The following is a 17,835-nucleotide window of genomic DNA, read 5'->3' as shown; positions in this document are numbered from 1 at the left end:
TTTCTCTCTGGATGTAAAGACTGATGAAATCCTGTGTTTCCCAATGCTGTCACCTGATGTAGCATAACTTTGAAATTTACTAGGAAAAAAACCAACCAAGTCAAACCAAAAATACAAAAACCTCCAACAGACTAAATGCTCAGTTTGCATTGAGTAACCTTCTCTCAGTTTTGGCCTGTTTAAGAACACATATCAGAAGGCATCAGTGTTGTGTAAACAGGGAGAAATGCATCCCTAGAAAAAGCAGCCTCTTGGAGCTTCAGCACTTAAGCAAACCAAAACTTAAAGAAAAAGCTGAAAATTCATTCACCCGTATAGATTTTGGGCACAGCAGCACAGTTCTTTTCTTATTAGTACATTAAATGAGTTTCTATTTCAGGTGACTGATTCACAGACACTAGCTGAAAACAGGTTGCTACCCATACTTTGCTCTTCAGAAAGGCAAAAGAACTTGGTACATACATACAGCAGGGGTAACAGCCAGTCCACAACACTTTACAGGTTGAATTGTCAGGGCACCCCTAGAAGAAATCAGTCTAAGTGGTTACATTTTGTGTACCCAAAACAAAAATGCTGCAATGCTGAAGCCTTCCTTTAAAAGCATCCCTTATCACAAAAAAATCCCCAAAACACCAAACCATCAAAAACCCAAACCAAGCCCTGATCATTTGTTTACAACTAGCCTAAAGAAAAACCTTGAAGCAGAAGGGAAAGATCTATTAAATGGCTAAGCAGCACTTCATTTGTGCTAACAATTCTAAAGTCTCAGCATGCAGAAAGCGAAAGGAGCTAAACCTGCATCTCCCAAATGGCATCCTAGTAGTTGTTACAGAAAATCTATTTTCTTCTAAGTAGTAAAAAAGAACTAAAAACCAAATTATTTGCTTTAGATGATACAAGTGATTCCCCAGTGCCATCTGTCAAAACAAGCTGCCTTTAGAAGTACTTGCCTGTATTTTATTGCTCTAATCGAGCAAAGGAACATAGGCAATTATTTCTGCAATAGGGGAATTGGTATTGTTTTGGAAGTACTAGAATCTGTTTAAGGATGTTTGAAAGCACTTAAGTTCAGCCAGCACCTAAACAATAACATAGTGTTTTTCTAGTGTGGCTTTACAATAGAGTTCTAATTCTCATTGATCTCTTTACATGTAAATTACATGTAATGCTGTCTTTACAGGTAATCGCAATTGCAGCCTTACCTGTGTGTTTCCTGTCCGTATGTCTGAGATCCTAATTTAAATTTGAGGCAAAACTTGGTACCACTCATTTAACAGAACACTGTCATCTACTACTTAGCTTCTATTCTAATACTTTCTTCTTGCCTTTGCAATAATTATTTAAAAAAATAACAACCACCTAAAAACAGTTACATGAAAGCTAGATACTGTACGTGTAATCAAACCAGCATCCACCTAAGCACCAACCTTCCATGGTGGATATAAGGCACGGTCACAGCTACATGTTCAAAACATGGTTTAAAAACTAGGTTTAAAAATAAAAATAACACACAAAAAAACCCCAAACCAAACCAAAACAACAACAAACCACCAAACAACCAAGAACAAAGCATCAACTCACATTCATGGAGTACTAGCTTGAATTCTACAAATTAAAGTCACACACACAGGAGCCAACTGACACCAACCCTGTCAGCTGCCCATGACAAATACTTGAACCAGCACTAGAACCAGAGCAGCCAAATGTCTGTGCAAAGGAGTCAGCCAAGAGCTAGATTTGAGTGTCTGCTTCTTGGTGAAGTTACATGATAAAAGACGACAAGCACCCAAGAAATTGGTTGCGCTTCGGAACTGTCACTGCTGCTGGAGTGGCTGATGGGTGCTTTGCTTTTCCAAGCAGAGCACTGTTTCCTCTACTTCAACAAGAAAAGAGTTAGGACCATGGTGCAGAGGAGGAGCAGCAGTCCTGCCACACCTCCAGTAACGGGCACACCACCATTTCCAGAGTCCCTGCTTGTCATTTCCAGAGTGGGTCTGTGGTGCGGCACGCCACCTGGGATCACATCATTCTGGATGATCATTTTGTCAGAACGATCAAGTGCAATATGCTGAATATTCGAGCCCCTGTTTTATCTGCTCCAATGTCTTGCATGAAGACCAAGGTGTATCGGTTGGCTCTTCTGCTGCATTTAAAGGCTGTGGTGCCAATGTTTCCTTTGGCAGAGGACAACACATGGTAGTAGTCAAGACTTCTTTTGCCATTGTGCCTGTGTGCATTCTCCTTTGATCGGACTGTATAAATAGTGTGAGTGTACCATTCTCGGCCAGCTGCCACCTTAAAAAAAACCCACGCACATGAAGCCCCAGCAAACCAGAACCACCCCCTCATGTACATTTACTATAAGCTGGGAAACACCAAGCATCAGGTTCATCCAGACAGATGTCCCAAGTTTGCTGCCAAATATGTCTAATTAAAGTCAACGGCAGAAATAGGCACATGGAGATAGGATTAATCTTTTCTCAATGCAGACTGCTGGAGTAGGTCAGATAAACTATGTTCTAAGAGAGCCTATTTCTTTCTAGTGTTAATGCAGAAAGGCTACTGTATTTACCTAACAAAACACTGGTCTTAATTTAGGCAAGAACCACCTACTCCAGGAGACCGAAAGAAGACTTCAGGAATTTGAATTAATTTGACTTAAAGCACGATGCAGAGTTCTCTCTTCTTATTCCACAAACTACCTACCTTTTTTTTTTTTTCCCAGTTACAGGAAAAACAAGTTAATTTCTTAGTTTTCTCCCTTGTAAAAGGCTCCCCTGGTAAGCTAAACCAGCGACTTCTGCTCCCAGCCACAGGTGTACACATCTGCAACAACAGCAAGACTGCAGGAGGGTAGCTCAGGGTTACAAAGCAATGCTGTCATTGTTTCTACACTGTTGGGGAGAGGAAACAAAGCAAATGTGTTGCTCAAGCCTGTCATTGACTAACATAGTGCCCATGATTACCTGCATGCTCTGGTCTCCTCCCTCAGTCAGCATGAAAGAATGTTTGTGCTATACATATCAGACAACATACCTGGAAGAGTGGAGTGGATGGCAGGCTGAAACCATCAGAACCAGGCTGGTTCACTAGAGGAAAAGCACCTGTGTGATCAGCTGCTAGTGTAGCATGAAACTCCAGGTTTCCAAAGGCTCTTGCTTGTGTCTCTGGTTGAGCTTTATCCCAAAGGAAGTAAGTCTAGTATTTCCAGATTCACACGGAAATCTGGGACCTTAAAACGCCTGCTACCATAACCCTTCATTTACATACCAGGATCTTGAATCTGTACAAGAGGGAGGGTGAGTCAGCCAGACATCCATATTCCTGGTTGTTTGGGCTGTACTTGGGCACGTACCCATCTGCTCCAGTGCAAAGGAACACCTTCTCGATGGTGCAGCTGAAGGAGTCTCCAAGATTCTGAACTGAATCCACCATCACTCAGCCATAGGTTTCAGATCCTAATAAAGCAGATTAACACATTTTACATTATACCAGTCAATTTTAAATTGTTAGATTGAGTTACTACCAAACCATTGTTTTTTAAAATCCTCAGGACATGAATTATCTAGCTTCAAGTGTATTTCCCTTGGCACATGAGCACACTCTGTTCCATGACTGTTACTATTAATTTATCATGGGCTTTAGTTTTATTTCCTGTTACAATTCGTCCTGACGTGGTTCTTAAAATGCAGCTCTTTTTTAAGCAAACTTTTGCTTTCTCTTCACTAGAGGGCAACCCATATTCATGTATAAGAAACTATCCAGCCTGATAGCATGAAACCAAGCAAAATAAAATTCTTAACCAGACATTTGGGTTTCAGACTGGTAACTCAAATAAGGGACCAATTAAACACAGAATTATTTCTGGGCCAATACTGCCATTACCGGGACTTTCCCTGGAACCTGATAACAGCTCCAGTGAACGAGTAAGTCCAGTGCGTGAGAGCACCTGCCCTGGGCCAGAACTCCAAAAAAATCAAGAATGGCTCTGAGCAGGTTGGCTGAAGCCAGCTGCAGTTATTGTGCATCCAGTCTGCAACTGAGAACAGGTGCATGACCAAGTCGAGGAGCCTCAGGTGTACAAGTATTCGATTCCTGCATTTCTGACTAGAATAATTTCTGACTAGGAATTATTTAGACCCCTCAAAATGGGGCAGAAAGCTCTGGTGTTGACAGCTTGGAAGCAAAGCAACCAGAGTGAAGGAATACGTGATTATATAGTAACTGAGCAAGAATTTTCAGAACTGTGGTTTCAGATATATGTACCTAAAGCCTGTACCTACCTGTGGAATGCTTTTCCCCTCCATGCCCATAAACAGAACCAAAGCCTGTTTCAATTATACTAAATTACATCATATTTTAGTGCTTCTGTATTTTACCTTTCTGCAGCGGAAACACATAGACCACATAGGGGTTATAAAACTAGTAAAATACATACTCAGGTCTTGTCAAAAGTTACTCTGTTTTAGCTTTCTTAATATGCTGAATGCACAACTGACTTTCTACCTTTAGTAAAGGCTACATCAGCGCCTTCTCCAAATCCCATTGATCCATCAGAAATCCAAAGGTCCTTATTGGACAGCAGAAACATTTGAGTATTTAGACTGAACTCTGCTGCCACTGGGCCACTGACCTGTGGGGAAAAGTGAAATTAAATGGTCAAGAAAATGCCTTGGTTGTAGCTTTACAATGAGCATTGTACGCCACTGCCATAGTAGTGATGTGTGGATCAAACCTTTCAGCAGTACACAGCATTTATAAGAATCCCTCATGCATACGAAAACCTCCTGTTGTGCTTCTCATCACGACCCATTAAAATCCACAATTGTAGTGCTTTATTTCAAGTTTGCCAAGTAAAACAGCAAAAGAATATCTGTTTCCTCAGATACAGAACAGCGATGTATCTTTCCAGTGACACTTCGAAAAGGTACTGGGAGAACAGGGATGTGGGCAAGAGGCCAGTAAAACTACATCAAGACCAGAACCTAGCTCAACACCAACTCATTTCCCCTGCTCTAAATAACAATCCACATATTCAAACAATCAGCAACCTAGAAGCTGCCCAGAAAAGTAACTGCCAGTAGGCCACGTGTGGAGACCACATCGGAGTTCCCTGCAAGGAGGTTAACTCCTCAGGTGCAATGGTAGGACCCTCCCAGTCACCACCCTTCTGCCTTCCCACTGCAAACACCTCGTGGCTGCAGGAGCCCAACAGTGCCCAGCACATTTGAATGGAGGAAGCTGGCACCAGGTCACTGGTCTGTGCCTGCCCCATGAATCCGATGCGCTGTGAGACCCACCACACATGTAATGCCAGGGAGATATAGAGGGGAACAGAAGGTGAATGGCTCTCCAACACAGAAATAAGGTGAAGAACTGTCTCATGCCACTATTTAATCTTGTTGGCCACAATAAACCCAGCATCTAGCGGTAGCAGTCAGAAGGATGCAATTATATACACAGAAGTGCAAATTTAACCTAATAGGCAAAAATACCACCACAATGCCAGTTATTTCCTTCCTCATCAGATCATTTTCCTGTGAAGCATTAACATCCTGTGTTAAAAGGTGGCAGCATGAAGACTGTTGCTGAAACAGTGTCTTTAAAGTAATATTTCAATCCAACACCAATTATTTGAGTAAATGACTGGGACATGCACATGATACAGTTGCCTCTACATTTGCCAGTCATGCCATGCAACTGGCTAATAAAGCAGAGAGCTAAAGAGAAGCCCTAATGGTCAAAAGGGCTGAACAGCTCTGAATGGCACTGATAAGGCCTCTGCAGTGTACAGTACTGCAGGGTGCAGGGGGGAATCAGGTCATTTTTCATGTATTGACTGAAGGATGCGATGTTATACTGGGAGGTTTTGAAACATTTGGTCTGTTCACTGGAAGTTAAGTCTCATATTTAGAATCCTTGGTCTCCAAACACTATATAACTCATTCCTCAAGCTAACTGCAATGGAAAATCTGGTCTTTGTAACAGTGTACAATAGTAAGTTACTGCTACTTGATACACTTCCTTTTTTTTTGGGGAGGGGGAGAGGAGAGGAGTACGGGGTGTGCTTTCACATATACAGGAAAATAGTGCCAAAGCCACACTAACTCTAAATGAAGTGCTTCCCACTGCTTGATAGAAAGACCCTCTATACAATTCTGTTATACTGAATCTCAGTTTTAAAAATCAACCTCAGGACTACATGTTATTTTTGAAAACAGTGTCACTTAGAACTAAAATTCCTTCCCTCTTCAGCCCCTGACCCTCCTGAAAAAACGGCGTCTAAGTACTTGGGAATGGGCTGGACTGTGAGGTAAATAAATAGAAAAATGGGATTTTAATAACTGGAAAAAAATTAATTTAGTTTGATTTTATTTCACATGAGAAGATGAGATCTAGAGCAACCGACAAGCACTTTAAAACTCCTTCTGAACCCATTTGAAATACTCCCTGATTTTCTCCTGACAAATGGTACTGGATGGCCTATGCCAGAACATCTCTGTCAGTGGTTACAGAACACCTGCCTTGCAGCCTAAATTTGCCTTTGGCTGGTTTTGCCCATGAGGCTTCATGGAAAACCATGTAAGTCTTAAGTAAAATGGTGGACCTATTAGAACCTGATGTCCATATCAAAAGTGATTGGGTCCCCAGATGACAGGAAGGGCATATTGCTGACCAGGCACAGCAGTGCAACGGCTGAATTTCGTAGTGTAAGTACCTGAGTAATCTCGTACCCACGAAGGAGATTAGAGAAATGAGCATCTCCACAGGCTTTCAGCAATCACTCTTCCAGCTCACATAGCCCCTGAGGTGAAGCCAAATTCCTAGCAGCACCTTAAAACACTTTCACAAACTTGGACATTGCTGTTTATGATCATGGTGCTTTACCTCACACAGGCAGTGTGTGCACCAACAACTGTCAACGCGTGCCAGCAGCACGGGCAAGCCACTGGCACATGCTGCCTCTCCTCTACTTCTCTGTAAAATGAGGACTAATGTGGAAGTAGTATCAGGCCTTTGAGGGATTGACCTTGCTGTGGTGGTGGTGGGAATCCAATATGTCAATGTCCAAATCTAAGATACTAAATCTCTCTGAAGAGAAGATGATTTTTGGCTGGACTTCTAGTGAATGCAAATGGCCCCTTTCCTGCCAGCTCAGCCAGAGCTGAGCAACTAGGCTGAGTCCCTCTCACAGAAGCAAGACACTTTCAAGCGATCTTCTGCCCTCTCAGAGGCACAGTCTTTGAGGCCACAGTAGTGGAGCTCAGCAGGAGCTAAGCAGCTTTGCCTCATATGGGGAAAGAACCTAGCTTCTCACAACTGCAGTAGCAACTGTGGGATCAGTTTCCTGGCAATGCCAAGGGAGATAACGTTAAGGCAAATTCTTCCAGAGGTGCCACAGCTCCAGCACTGGCCTGCTCAGTGAATGGTGCTGGCTAGCACTAGCAGGAACACAGCTTCAGGCCTCTGGAGTCAAGCTCCAGGGACACCGGGGACTTCTGACTGCTCATTATGTAATGAAAATACATGACTGTACCAAAATGAGTTGATTCATACTGATTGTATAGTGCTAATGACTGCATGAAAAGTGTGTTAAAAACTGACATTCCCTTTGCTTTCCTAAATTCGAGCCTGAATGCAAACCCACAGCGAAGTTGGAGATAAAACTCCACTGCTGCATAGGCTGGTGCAAGGTTGGCTTGCTTCATAGTAGACTGAGTGTAAATGTGAGGCCAGGGTGGTCAGCAGAAATCACCATTGATACCAGAGATGTTCCTGAAAGAGTAAAAGGCAAATTATAATTTGCCATAATTAATACTGATGCCTGGCATGGTATAAAATCAGCACACAAAAGCAAAGAAGCAAGAGAGTGGTAAGAAATTAACTTGCGCCCCAGAAAAGGACGTGATTCAGTTACTTATTCCCCCTTCTACACTGAGACAGACCCTTTCCCGTGGTACCTTTCTACTCTGCCAGGTAGACAGCACTACATATACTACAGGTGGACAGGCTGGGTACACACCTGGGTGAGACATCACCAGCTGGCGCTGGAAATGAATCTCTGGAAGTTCACCACTGGTTGCCCTTCATCATTAATCCCTATACTTGTGGGACAGAGGGAGCCTAGGGAAGAAGAGGCCAATGATTTTACCACCAGCATTTCCCAACTGCATTTTTAAAGGAAGGCTCTCCATGTATTTTGTGCATTTGGAGTAAGTGCAAAACACTTACCTAAACCCTGGTGCTCTACCCAGATATGAAACCCTGTCACGCTGATTGTTCTGAGACAGATCTCCAAACCCACCAACTTCAGAAGAAATGCACTTATTTATGCCTGCTAATCGTTCAATCCATTAAGGCAGATTTTTTTTTTCTCCTTTTTGTTGACATAAGACCAGACTCATCTGAAAGATACCCATATATGCTGATATAACACAGTGCAAGCAGGAGAAAGAAAAGGTCTGGGATTTTTTGTCACAGACACCAAGGTTAAGGTACTCAGGTACTTTCTTACTCCAGTAAGGTCTCTTTTTCAGGCACTTCCCCTGCACAAGGCTATCTACGGTGCTTCCATTGTCCTATAACTGCGTACAACTTTGTTGCTGGAGTCTATATCTCCATGAGAATGTCTGCTTTAGAGTTGTGGCTGTGCATTAATTTATCTCATTTTTTATAGATTAAAAGCAGCATGCAATCGAGGGCAGATTCAGAACATCTAGGTTAGTAACAGACAGCATTAAAAACCAAACATAACTGTGCTTTGGGTGGGTGTTTTAACTGAGGAGGTCAGCATGCCATTACTGCTTTTGAGATTCTCAAAGATAAAAAGCATTGAGCTATTGACCACACTTTCCCATCATCAGGATGTTGAAGAGGATGGAGTTTAGAAATGACAGCATCTGAAACAGCTCAACTTGGAGCTCTGATTCAGGCGGGCTGCTTATCCCATCTTTCCACAGGACAGCCGTGTTGTACACAAAGGTGAGTCTCAGTTCAGACTGCAAATCAAAATGTTGCCAGCCACCAATGGCAGCAGGGGAGTGGAAGACATAGGAGACATGTCTTCCATGGCATGTCTCGTATGAGGCACCCGCAGAGTTACATACGACTGCACCAGATTTAAGATCTGAAAAACATTGAGGTACCAGGTTACTGCATGCAACCTGAAAAAAATTACTTTCAGTGCCAAGTTTGAGTTCTCATGAGCTGTACTCTTTAAACCTTAGCAAAAAAAAACCTGCATGGAAACATTGTTCATCTGTTACTGACATCAATATTATTTCAGGTGCTGCAAGCCACCTCACTTGATAGTGTCCCCAAATCTTTGCCAGTTTAACATAACAGGGTTCATGCCTCTCCAAAATAAAATCAAATACAAATTTAGAAATTAGTCCTGTAAGTAACACTTACCTTTACAATAGATTGAACTCTATAGATTATAGTACCCTGAGACACTGCAATTTAAAACTATGGTCTGAGTTATGGAGGTCTCTCTACAACCAAGCAACCACCAAGCAACCAGAATGGGCAGCCAAGCCCATTAGTAAAAAAATCTTTTTGGCCACAGAGCATCAATTGAGCACCTATGGAATGGGAAAGCATCAAGCTGCTGAGCCAAGGCTGTCTAAAGGTGGAGTCAGCACAGAAGGCCTACAGCCCCCTGCAATTTAAGTGCAATTGGTGTAGGGTGCTTGGGCCTTATTTTACAAATAAGCGCAATGTGCTCTGCACAGAGGAGCCACCTGCCTGCTCTGTGATCGATGTTGATATCATATCAAAAGTAACCCATATCAAAGACCCGGAACAACAGCCCGTTTTACTCAGGAAAATTATGTAGAAAAGTCACATTTTGGGTAAATTTTTTTTTGTTCCTTATCAATCGAGCTTCTATTTATAAAATCTCACCTGTGTGACAGCTCTGCTTAAAGCCAGAATGCTGTAAATCTAAATTAGAGTTTCTAATAAAGACTGGTTTAGGGTTTTTTTGTAAAGAACCATTTTTTTTCCTGTAGCTTCAAAACACATTTCCAGGGTCAATAACATACGTTACACATATGGCTTACTTCTATAAGGCAACAAAACTGTAGGGCTTTAGGTGATAGTACAAGTACATAGACAGTTTGGAAAAGCTCTTTTGAGTCAAAAAGGCAGAGTTTCTAAAATCCAGACTAGCAGCAACAGCAATGCAGTAAACTGTGCTCAATTACCAGGAAGGTTAATCATGGCTCTGCGCAGAATACAGTGCAAAGGAACAAATCTTATAACAACATTTATGCTAAGGGAACATGGATCAAACTGCCTGCATAGTAACTAAATCCTTCCTCATGCAATCCTTAGCAACACTTTATGTTGGACTTACGCTTCCAAAGCCTCCTGTTGAGAGAGGAAGGCACTTCAGTGCCACATACCTGCCCATCTGTGCCAGTGGAGCCACTGCAGTCTGTCAGCAGCTCAGACATATTGTAGTAACTGTTGAACTCCCAAAGGCAAGCCTCAAGGTTGAGGTTCTGGTAGAAACGCAAGGTTTTGGCAGACTGCAGAGCACTGCTGTACTGGTAAGGTGACATTTCTCCAATCACTTTGGGGTTCTTAGTTTCCTCTGTAATAAACCCATGTTTGGTCTGAACCTCATTACAGTCCAGTAGGTTGGAGCACTTGTGGTGTCCCACACAAGTGCCATCTGGGCTGAGTGTTAGTTCAAAGTTGGATAAGGGGCGTGTGGAGATAACTGGCAGCATTCCTAAAACATAAATGTCACATAACCCATTTAACATCCTGAATGGAAAAGAGCAAATGAAGTGTTCATTAACTGCTTGTGAACATATTTTTAGAGCTGGAGTCTGGAAACATAGGAGCTAGGGTATGTTTCATCCATAAATTAACCTTGCTATTGGCAAGTTGTTCATTAAACACGGATTATTCATGGTTCTGCTACAGTGCAGCAAACAACTAGGGAGACAAACCCATGGGAGAGGAAAAATCCAAAGCAGCATGTGTTAATTAACACTCACCACTTGATGCTCACCATCCATATGGGGCATTGTGACTGTTAGTTGGATCAGACTGGGATGGTCAGGATCATCTGGACCTGTATAGCGAATTTTAGCTGAGAAAGGTTCTGCTCCTACTGTTCCTGGGATGCAAGGTTGGCAAAGACCTGAGGAAAGGGAAAAGACAGGTTGTGAGATGCCTGCTAAACTGCTGTATCTGTGGTAAGCAGCTTGAAAATGTCTGTCCACAGAGATAGGCCAGAAAACGCAGAAACATTGACATGTTAGGGAGTTCCTCACAGCTCTGTACATGCCGCTTAGTCTAAACCCTAGGGAAAAAAGAGAATTAACTAACATATGAGCATTAGCTTCCTAAAACAAAACACCCCATAGCAGACCTCTATCAGCTGCAAACACCACCTCATCTTTTCCCAAGAAAGGCTACCTAATTCCCATCATTAAAAACTTACCTTCCTCTCTGTTTACCGTATAAATTGGACTTAGCAGCTCCAGACCTGTGCCACCATTGGCATTCACAGTTCGAGCTGCACACTGTAGCCTGGAGCCTGCCTGGAAACATATAGAGTCCAGGGAGAAGGATCTGGTGCCAGTAAAAAAAGTGTTAAGAGTCCACTTCCCTCATCGGGCTGGTGACACCATCACTCCCACTTGGAGCACTGAGAAGCCAGTGGTAGAGGGTCAGAGTATCATTGATGTTTTCCGTGGCGCAGATGGATGCAGTTTTGTCGAAGTCTGAATACTTGGGATTGCATGCCTATGGGTTGGCGTTTACACAAAATAAAGGGAGTTATCTATTCTTACCTACACCTGCTCCAGGAAAGCAAACTGCTAAGCATTATTCTAACAGAACCATGCTTACTACTGAAAGTATATTAGCAAGACAAAACCTTCACGCAGGCATACTTAATTGAGGAGATATGAATGAATGCCATGTGGCTTTTTTAAATGAAAACAAGAACAAACAAACAAAAACACAAACCTCAGATGATAGTGAGTTGCTACAATTCATGTGTCACCTCTGACCATGCAAACCTGGAAAATGCCCGTGCTAACTCCATAACCTGCACTCTTATCTGACACCACCAAAGTCAGTTCTCCCAAATTCAGACACACTAGCTTGGAAAATCCCAGTATGAAATCACTCTAGTTAATTAGAAACTGGTAGAAACATAAAATGAATGGCCTGAATTCATACATCCCTGGCAGAGTGCTGCCAATTTACAGCTGCACCCTTCTCAGCAGTTTGTTGCTGCTACCCACAACAGAATAAAGCAGGAACGAAGAAGCATGTGTGTCTTTTGCCAGTGCCAAATTCAGCTTTTCTTCCCCACCTCAAAATCACCCTTGATCAACAGCTTAGAACACCCGACTTTACACAAAAACAGCAGATGCACAAGTCTCTGTCCCTCTGCCAGCTCTGTCTGGGACAGCAGCCTCCTGCTGATGGGGCAGATGGCTGATACTGGAGGCTGTTCAGTCAGCTTTGGTAAAATCTGCTGCTCAGCTGCTCATGGCACAGCTCTACTCACAAAACCCAGGATGCAAACTGTTTCTGTAAAGCTCTGCATGGCCTAGTCATGGCCCTTGTTTGGCAGCATTTAGCTCCTCCTCACCTTCCTGCCTGCTTAGCTTTGGGTTTAGAAATCTCTATATTTCTGGCCCTTATTCCATGTGTCCAAGCCATCCTCTGGAACTGGTTATTAGTTTGACAGCACAGCCCTATATGAAAGATCTATTTAGATCAGCAAGATACACTCATTGCAGAAACAGCTGTCACATGTTAGTGGCGTTTAGTGGCCCTCTCCTGGAAGTTCTCCTTCTGAATTAGGTCCCCAGACAGACCTCTGTGCCTCTAGCACGGTAACAGCCTGCTGCCTTTAGTTGTCATTTTCCAGAATTGAATACTTTTTCAATTTCCTTACATGTTCCAGAGCACAGAATGAGTAAGCTGGACAAAAGCATGTAGAAACAAGCCCTACTGTTACCCACACAACAGGATAGCCAGTTGGAGGGTGTGGATTGTCTTTGCTTTTAGCAGTATCATCACACATCAGAAGTGAGACAACCTGGGGCACAGCTGGAAATGTCACATCTGCAACACTGTCCATTTCTTCAATGTACGCGGTGGCTTTACTCGTCTGAATTGAGAGAGACAAAGGGTTATGTATACTGCTGACAATAAGGATTGGAAGGAGAAGGAGAAGTAGTGCCTACAACTTAATTTCTGCCACCAAGCTCATTCTGGTTTAACCCAGGATTCTTTGATAAAATGGTGACTTGTATTAAGGATGATTCACTCCTCAGAGGTTTTTACAGGTTTTCCACTTGAAACCTGTTCACCACCAACTAGCTAAAAATTAAGGAAGAATGAATTCTTCAAACACTGGGAAAAAAGAAATATTCCCATTTTTCTTAAAAAAAAAAAAAAAAAAAAAAAGCCTTGAGAATCAGTCAAACACACAACCAGTTCCTCACTTGCTCCTCACCTTCAGCTTGGCAGGAGGAGAAAATAGGATGAGAAATGTCATGGGTTCCAGCTAAAGACAGGAAGATTGCTTACCAATTACTCTAATGGGCAAAACACACTCAACTTGGGAAAAATTAATTTAATTTATTGCTAATTAAAGGAGATTTGGGTAGTAAGAAACAAAGAAAAACATTAAAACACCTCCTTTTCTCCTCATTTTCTCCTTTTCCCATGCTCAGCTTCACTCCTGACTTATCTACCCCCTTAAAACCTTGTCAAAAGCATAAAACACAAAACAAACCCCCAAACTTTCCTAAATTAATTCCAGAGACTATGTAGTAGCTTTAGCCTACACATCAATTTGATCTCACTTGGCAGCCAGTTTAAGCTTTTACCAGCTTAAGTATAAAGACTCTGTTAACTTTAGAGCCTCTGCTTTTAGAATAGTGGCCTATGCCCACAGACTTCCTACCATGGGAATGGGTGAGGAGGCCTCACGGAGCTGTGCTTGAGTGCACGAAGTGATGCAGAGCGCTGGTCAAAGCACCACAGCATGGCTTCGCTTCTTGCTTTCTTTTTTTACATTTTTAAATCTTTTGATACTTTTCGCCATCTGTACTCGAAACAGGTTTCTGCAGGCCAGCTAGTGCACTGTACTTTCCTAAGAAGTACACCAGTAACTTGGAAAGAATGAGAGCACTTTCCACTGCCAAACACTCTGTTAAATATATAGTGGTTCACACATAAAATTTGTAATTCAAGGCTTCTAGACTTTGTTCAAAGTCTGTGGATTTACAGCTAATTTATACCCGTATTTAGACAGGTATGCACCAAACTAACCACAGGAGCAGGAATAGCAGGCTGTCACGCATGCTGTGAGTACATGGTTTTTTAGATGTTTTTATACAAACAAACAAACAAAAAATCATTACAAATGGCAACTTTTGCTGTCAACAGTGGTTACCTGTGTCTCTGCTACCATGTTGTCATCAGCTTTCAGGTGAACAGTAAACGTTTCTCTCATTTCTCTTATACCACTGTACAGAATCTCTATTTCAACAGAATGCTCAGTTTCTCCTTCTCTGATTCAATCTCTGATTAAAAAAAGCCCATCAAATTAATGCAAAATCGAGAGTCAAAAATTGTTTTGCCAGTTGTGTTCAAGTAATGTATTCCACTGCAATAACATGGCTTTGCTCCAAGTGTAGTAGTCTGAGCTGTTAGTATCTGTTCTTCAGCACAATTACCACATAAAACTAACCCACTTTGGCTGTGCAGAAAAAATAAATACAAGCTGATATTGGTAACTTGTTGGAAGACTTCAAAACATAATGTCCTGACATGATTTTGTGCCCAGCTAACTAGCTCTCTTCCAAACAACTCCTGGACACAGCTCAGAATTAGTGTGGAGCAGGGAGGCAGTTTGCATGCAGAGATCCTGATTCAGTGGCAGAGAAAGTTCAACAGAGTGGGTCTGCGTGGCAAGAAATGGTCCCAGATACATTATTATGCCAGTATGGGTACAGCCTCAGACTCCATTTGCAGTGCATATTTAAGCAGTAGCCAAAATACCTGCACTTTGAGCTGAGAAGCCAACATACTTGCCATTAGGTCTTTAGGAGACATGTTCATCTACACGAAATCCCAAGGCAAGAACGATCTATTACAAATAGGCTCCTGTGGTCCTTCACCCAGGAACCAAGTGGGGATTGTTATTTCTTGCTAAAAGTCAGGAGGAAGTGGTACCCGTTTCTGATACCAGCCCAGTCAATAGCGCAAACACACAAGAAATTAAAGACCTTGTTTGTTCATTTTACTTTAATTGTACTCAGGGTCATACCTCCCTGGGAGACACTGTAGGAAAGTTACTCCCCTAGGGAGTCTGCATAACTACCATACTACGAACTGCTCTTGTGAGAGTGATACTCCATCAAAACCATGTCACTATGAAGAAAGCAAACCAAAATGCAGTGGGTCACAGAAAGAGAACATGGGTTTGTAACCTTGAAGTTGGACTCTTTCCTGGGAGATGGCAGACCTGGGTGTCAGCTCCCAAGAATGGGCTTTTGTGTGAAAAGCATCCCACCACTCCTTACTCTAAGTCCTTGGGGCAGATCTCTCTTCCATACTGCAGGATGATGAAAGCAGAATAAATCTAGACAACTGCACTAAAATAGGAGAACCAGAAATTTCAGCCTATTCCTGTATCATCTTAAGCTATCATAACAGTATCCCACCCCTCTTGCCACCTCAGGGGACCTGAAGTCAAAGTGGAAGAACCAATTTCTGCTCAAACACATAACTGGGGTAGATAACCCTAAGCTAGGCTGAAGTTTCATTTGTATGAAGAAATCATGAGTTTGCATTCCAGGTTAGGAAACTCACAGTAGCCTAGAGCAAACAGGATCTCATATCCAATCCAATGCTAATACAGTCCCCAAAATTAATTTGGAGAAAACCAAAAATAGACAACACTCAAATCAGGAACTCTGCCTAAAGTACAGTACTTGCCATTTGGTTATCAAAATAAGAATTCAGCTCCCTGTCCAGCATTCATTTGCAGGAAGGTACTTTGCAAACTAATGTTTCTCATCTCCACATCCAATGAAACCCTTACCTTCTGATACTGGGTTGTAGTCTTCCCCTGAGGTGGCTGAGCCATCCTTTGTGTGCACTCTGACAACAGATACTTTGGAACTATCACCAAGGCGTAGAACATGGATTCTTACTAATGCAATTTCTCCAGGTTCCTGAGACTCCTGAATGCTGTGTTTTATTTCAAACAATTTAATCACTGGTTCTAGATGAGAAAAAAAACCAAAACCACAACGAAATCCTGAACATTAGAAAGAAAAAGAAAAAAAAGGAGGGGGGGGATAATAATTTACTCATGTCAACTAGATCAAGTGCAAATACCTTATCTGAGAGTGGACAGTCCAAAGGAAATGAGGAGGTCATAACAAACCTGAAAATTCAAAGTGATTGGCTATTAATTTATTTGGTTTATTGATTGCTGTGTGGAATGATCAAAGTGAAATATTTTGGAAACTGGAATTCAGATAGAAGTTTGTAGCCATTATTAAAAGGAGAATATCTGGTTCCCTGGTGTTTGTTTTAGTGGAGTCTAGAGTGGAATATTTAGAGATAGAATATGTTTAGCTTTTGAAGAAAGCAGTTACTTTTATAAGTTATTTATTCTAGTACCTTGTTAAAGGTATGGGATAAATCCGAAATTCTCTACAAGTCCATTTTGCTGCATTATGGATTATATTATGGGGTTTTGTTTTGTTGGGTTTTTCATTTTGATTTGGGTTTTTTACATGTCATTTGACATTTTCAGATTCATAATCTGTACAATCTGTATATAAAAGTCCCTATTATATTCCTGAAAGTTTTGTGAATTTGACCCAAGGCATTCATGATTCTTTCAATTTAGTCAGATCTATGATACACTTATCAAAGCCATATATATAGAGCAATAAATGGAATGGAAACAAGCAAGAGAATTTCTCTTCCCATTATCTCACAAAAGGCAGAGCCAGTAATGCATTCAGAATAGATTAAAAAGGTGCAAATTCAAAACATAAAAATAAAATACTTGACAGCTTTTTGAAAAACATGATACTGGGTACTTTGAAAACTGCTGAACTAAACAGTGAATGGGATTAGTTCTATTTTCCCATTTGCAGCTACATATAAAATCAACAATTAGTCGTCTTCATCCTTCATCTTGATCATGGTATCTTTCTGATTGCCGATGCAAGCACCAAGAGTAGAATTACTTTTTTGGTGTTCCAAGCACCAATCTGAATTCCTCCTCTTCCTAATTGCATCATCCTCCAGAGTTACCGTACAGGGCTTCTCAGTTTCTCCTACAGAAAGGTATGAAGCGAGAACAAGACATTATTCTTCATAGGAGCACAAAAGACCAGGATAAAAACAAAACAACAAACTCACACTTTTTCAGGCTTGCAATAGTCCTGAGCCCCCTTCTTCACCCATAGAAGCTCAACTTGTATAACAACTCCCAGAACGTCCCGGAGGTCTAGCTCTTATTTAACATCATATTACTTATCAGACAAAAGTAACATATTATTTTCAAATTCCAATGGGAAAAGCTTACCTGGGAGAAACACCACTACAGAATCATCTGTATTTGGTCTCTCCTTGTAGTCCATCATAACCTGGGCAGAACCCTGGCGAGTATAGCAACGCACTGTGGATTTATGGTTAACGTCCCCACTTTGATAAATGAAGACCATCAGCTCTTCATCATTTTCATTTGCCAGGTACATTGGTTCTTTGAACTGGACGTTGGGTACTGACAACAGAATATGTTGCACAAGTTGAAAAGGA

This window comes from Strigops habroptila, chromosome 7 (assembly GCF_004027225.2).
Source record: "Strigops habroptila isolate Jane chromosome 7, bStrHab1.2.pri, whole genome shotgun sequence".
Taxonomy (NCBI): domain Eukaryota; kingdom Metazoa; phylum Chordata; class Aves; order Psittaciformes; family Psittacidae; genus Strigops; species Strigops habroptila.
Note: the sequence above shows the minus strand (reverse complement) of the source record.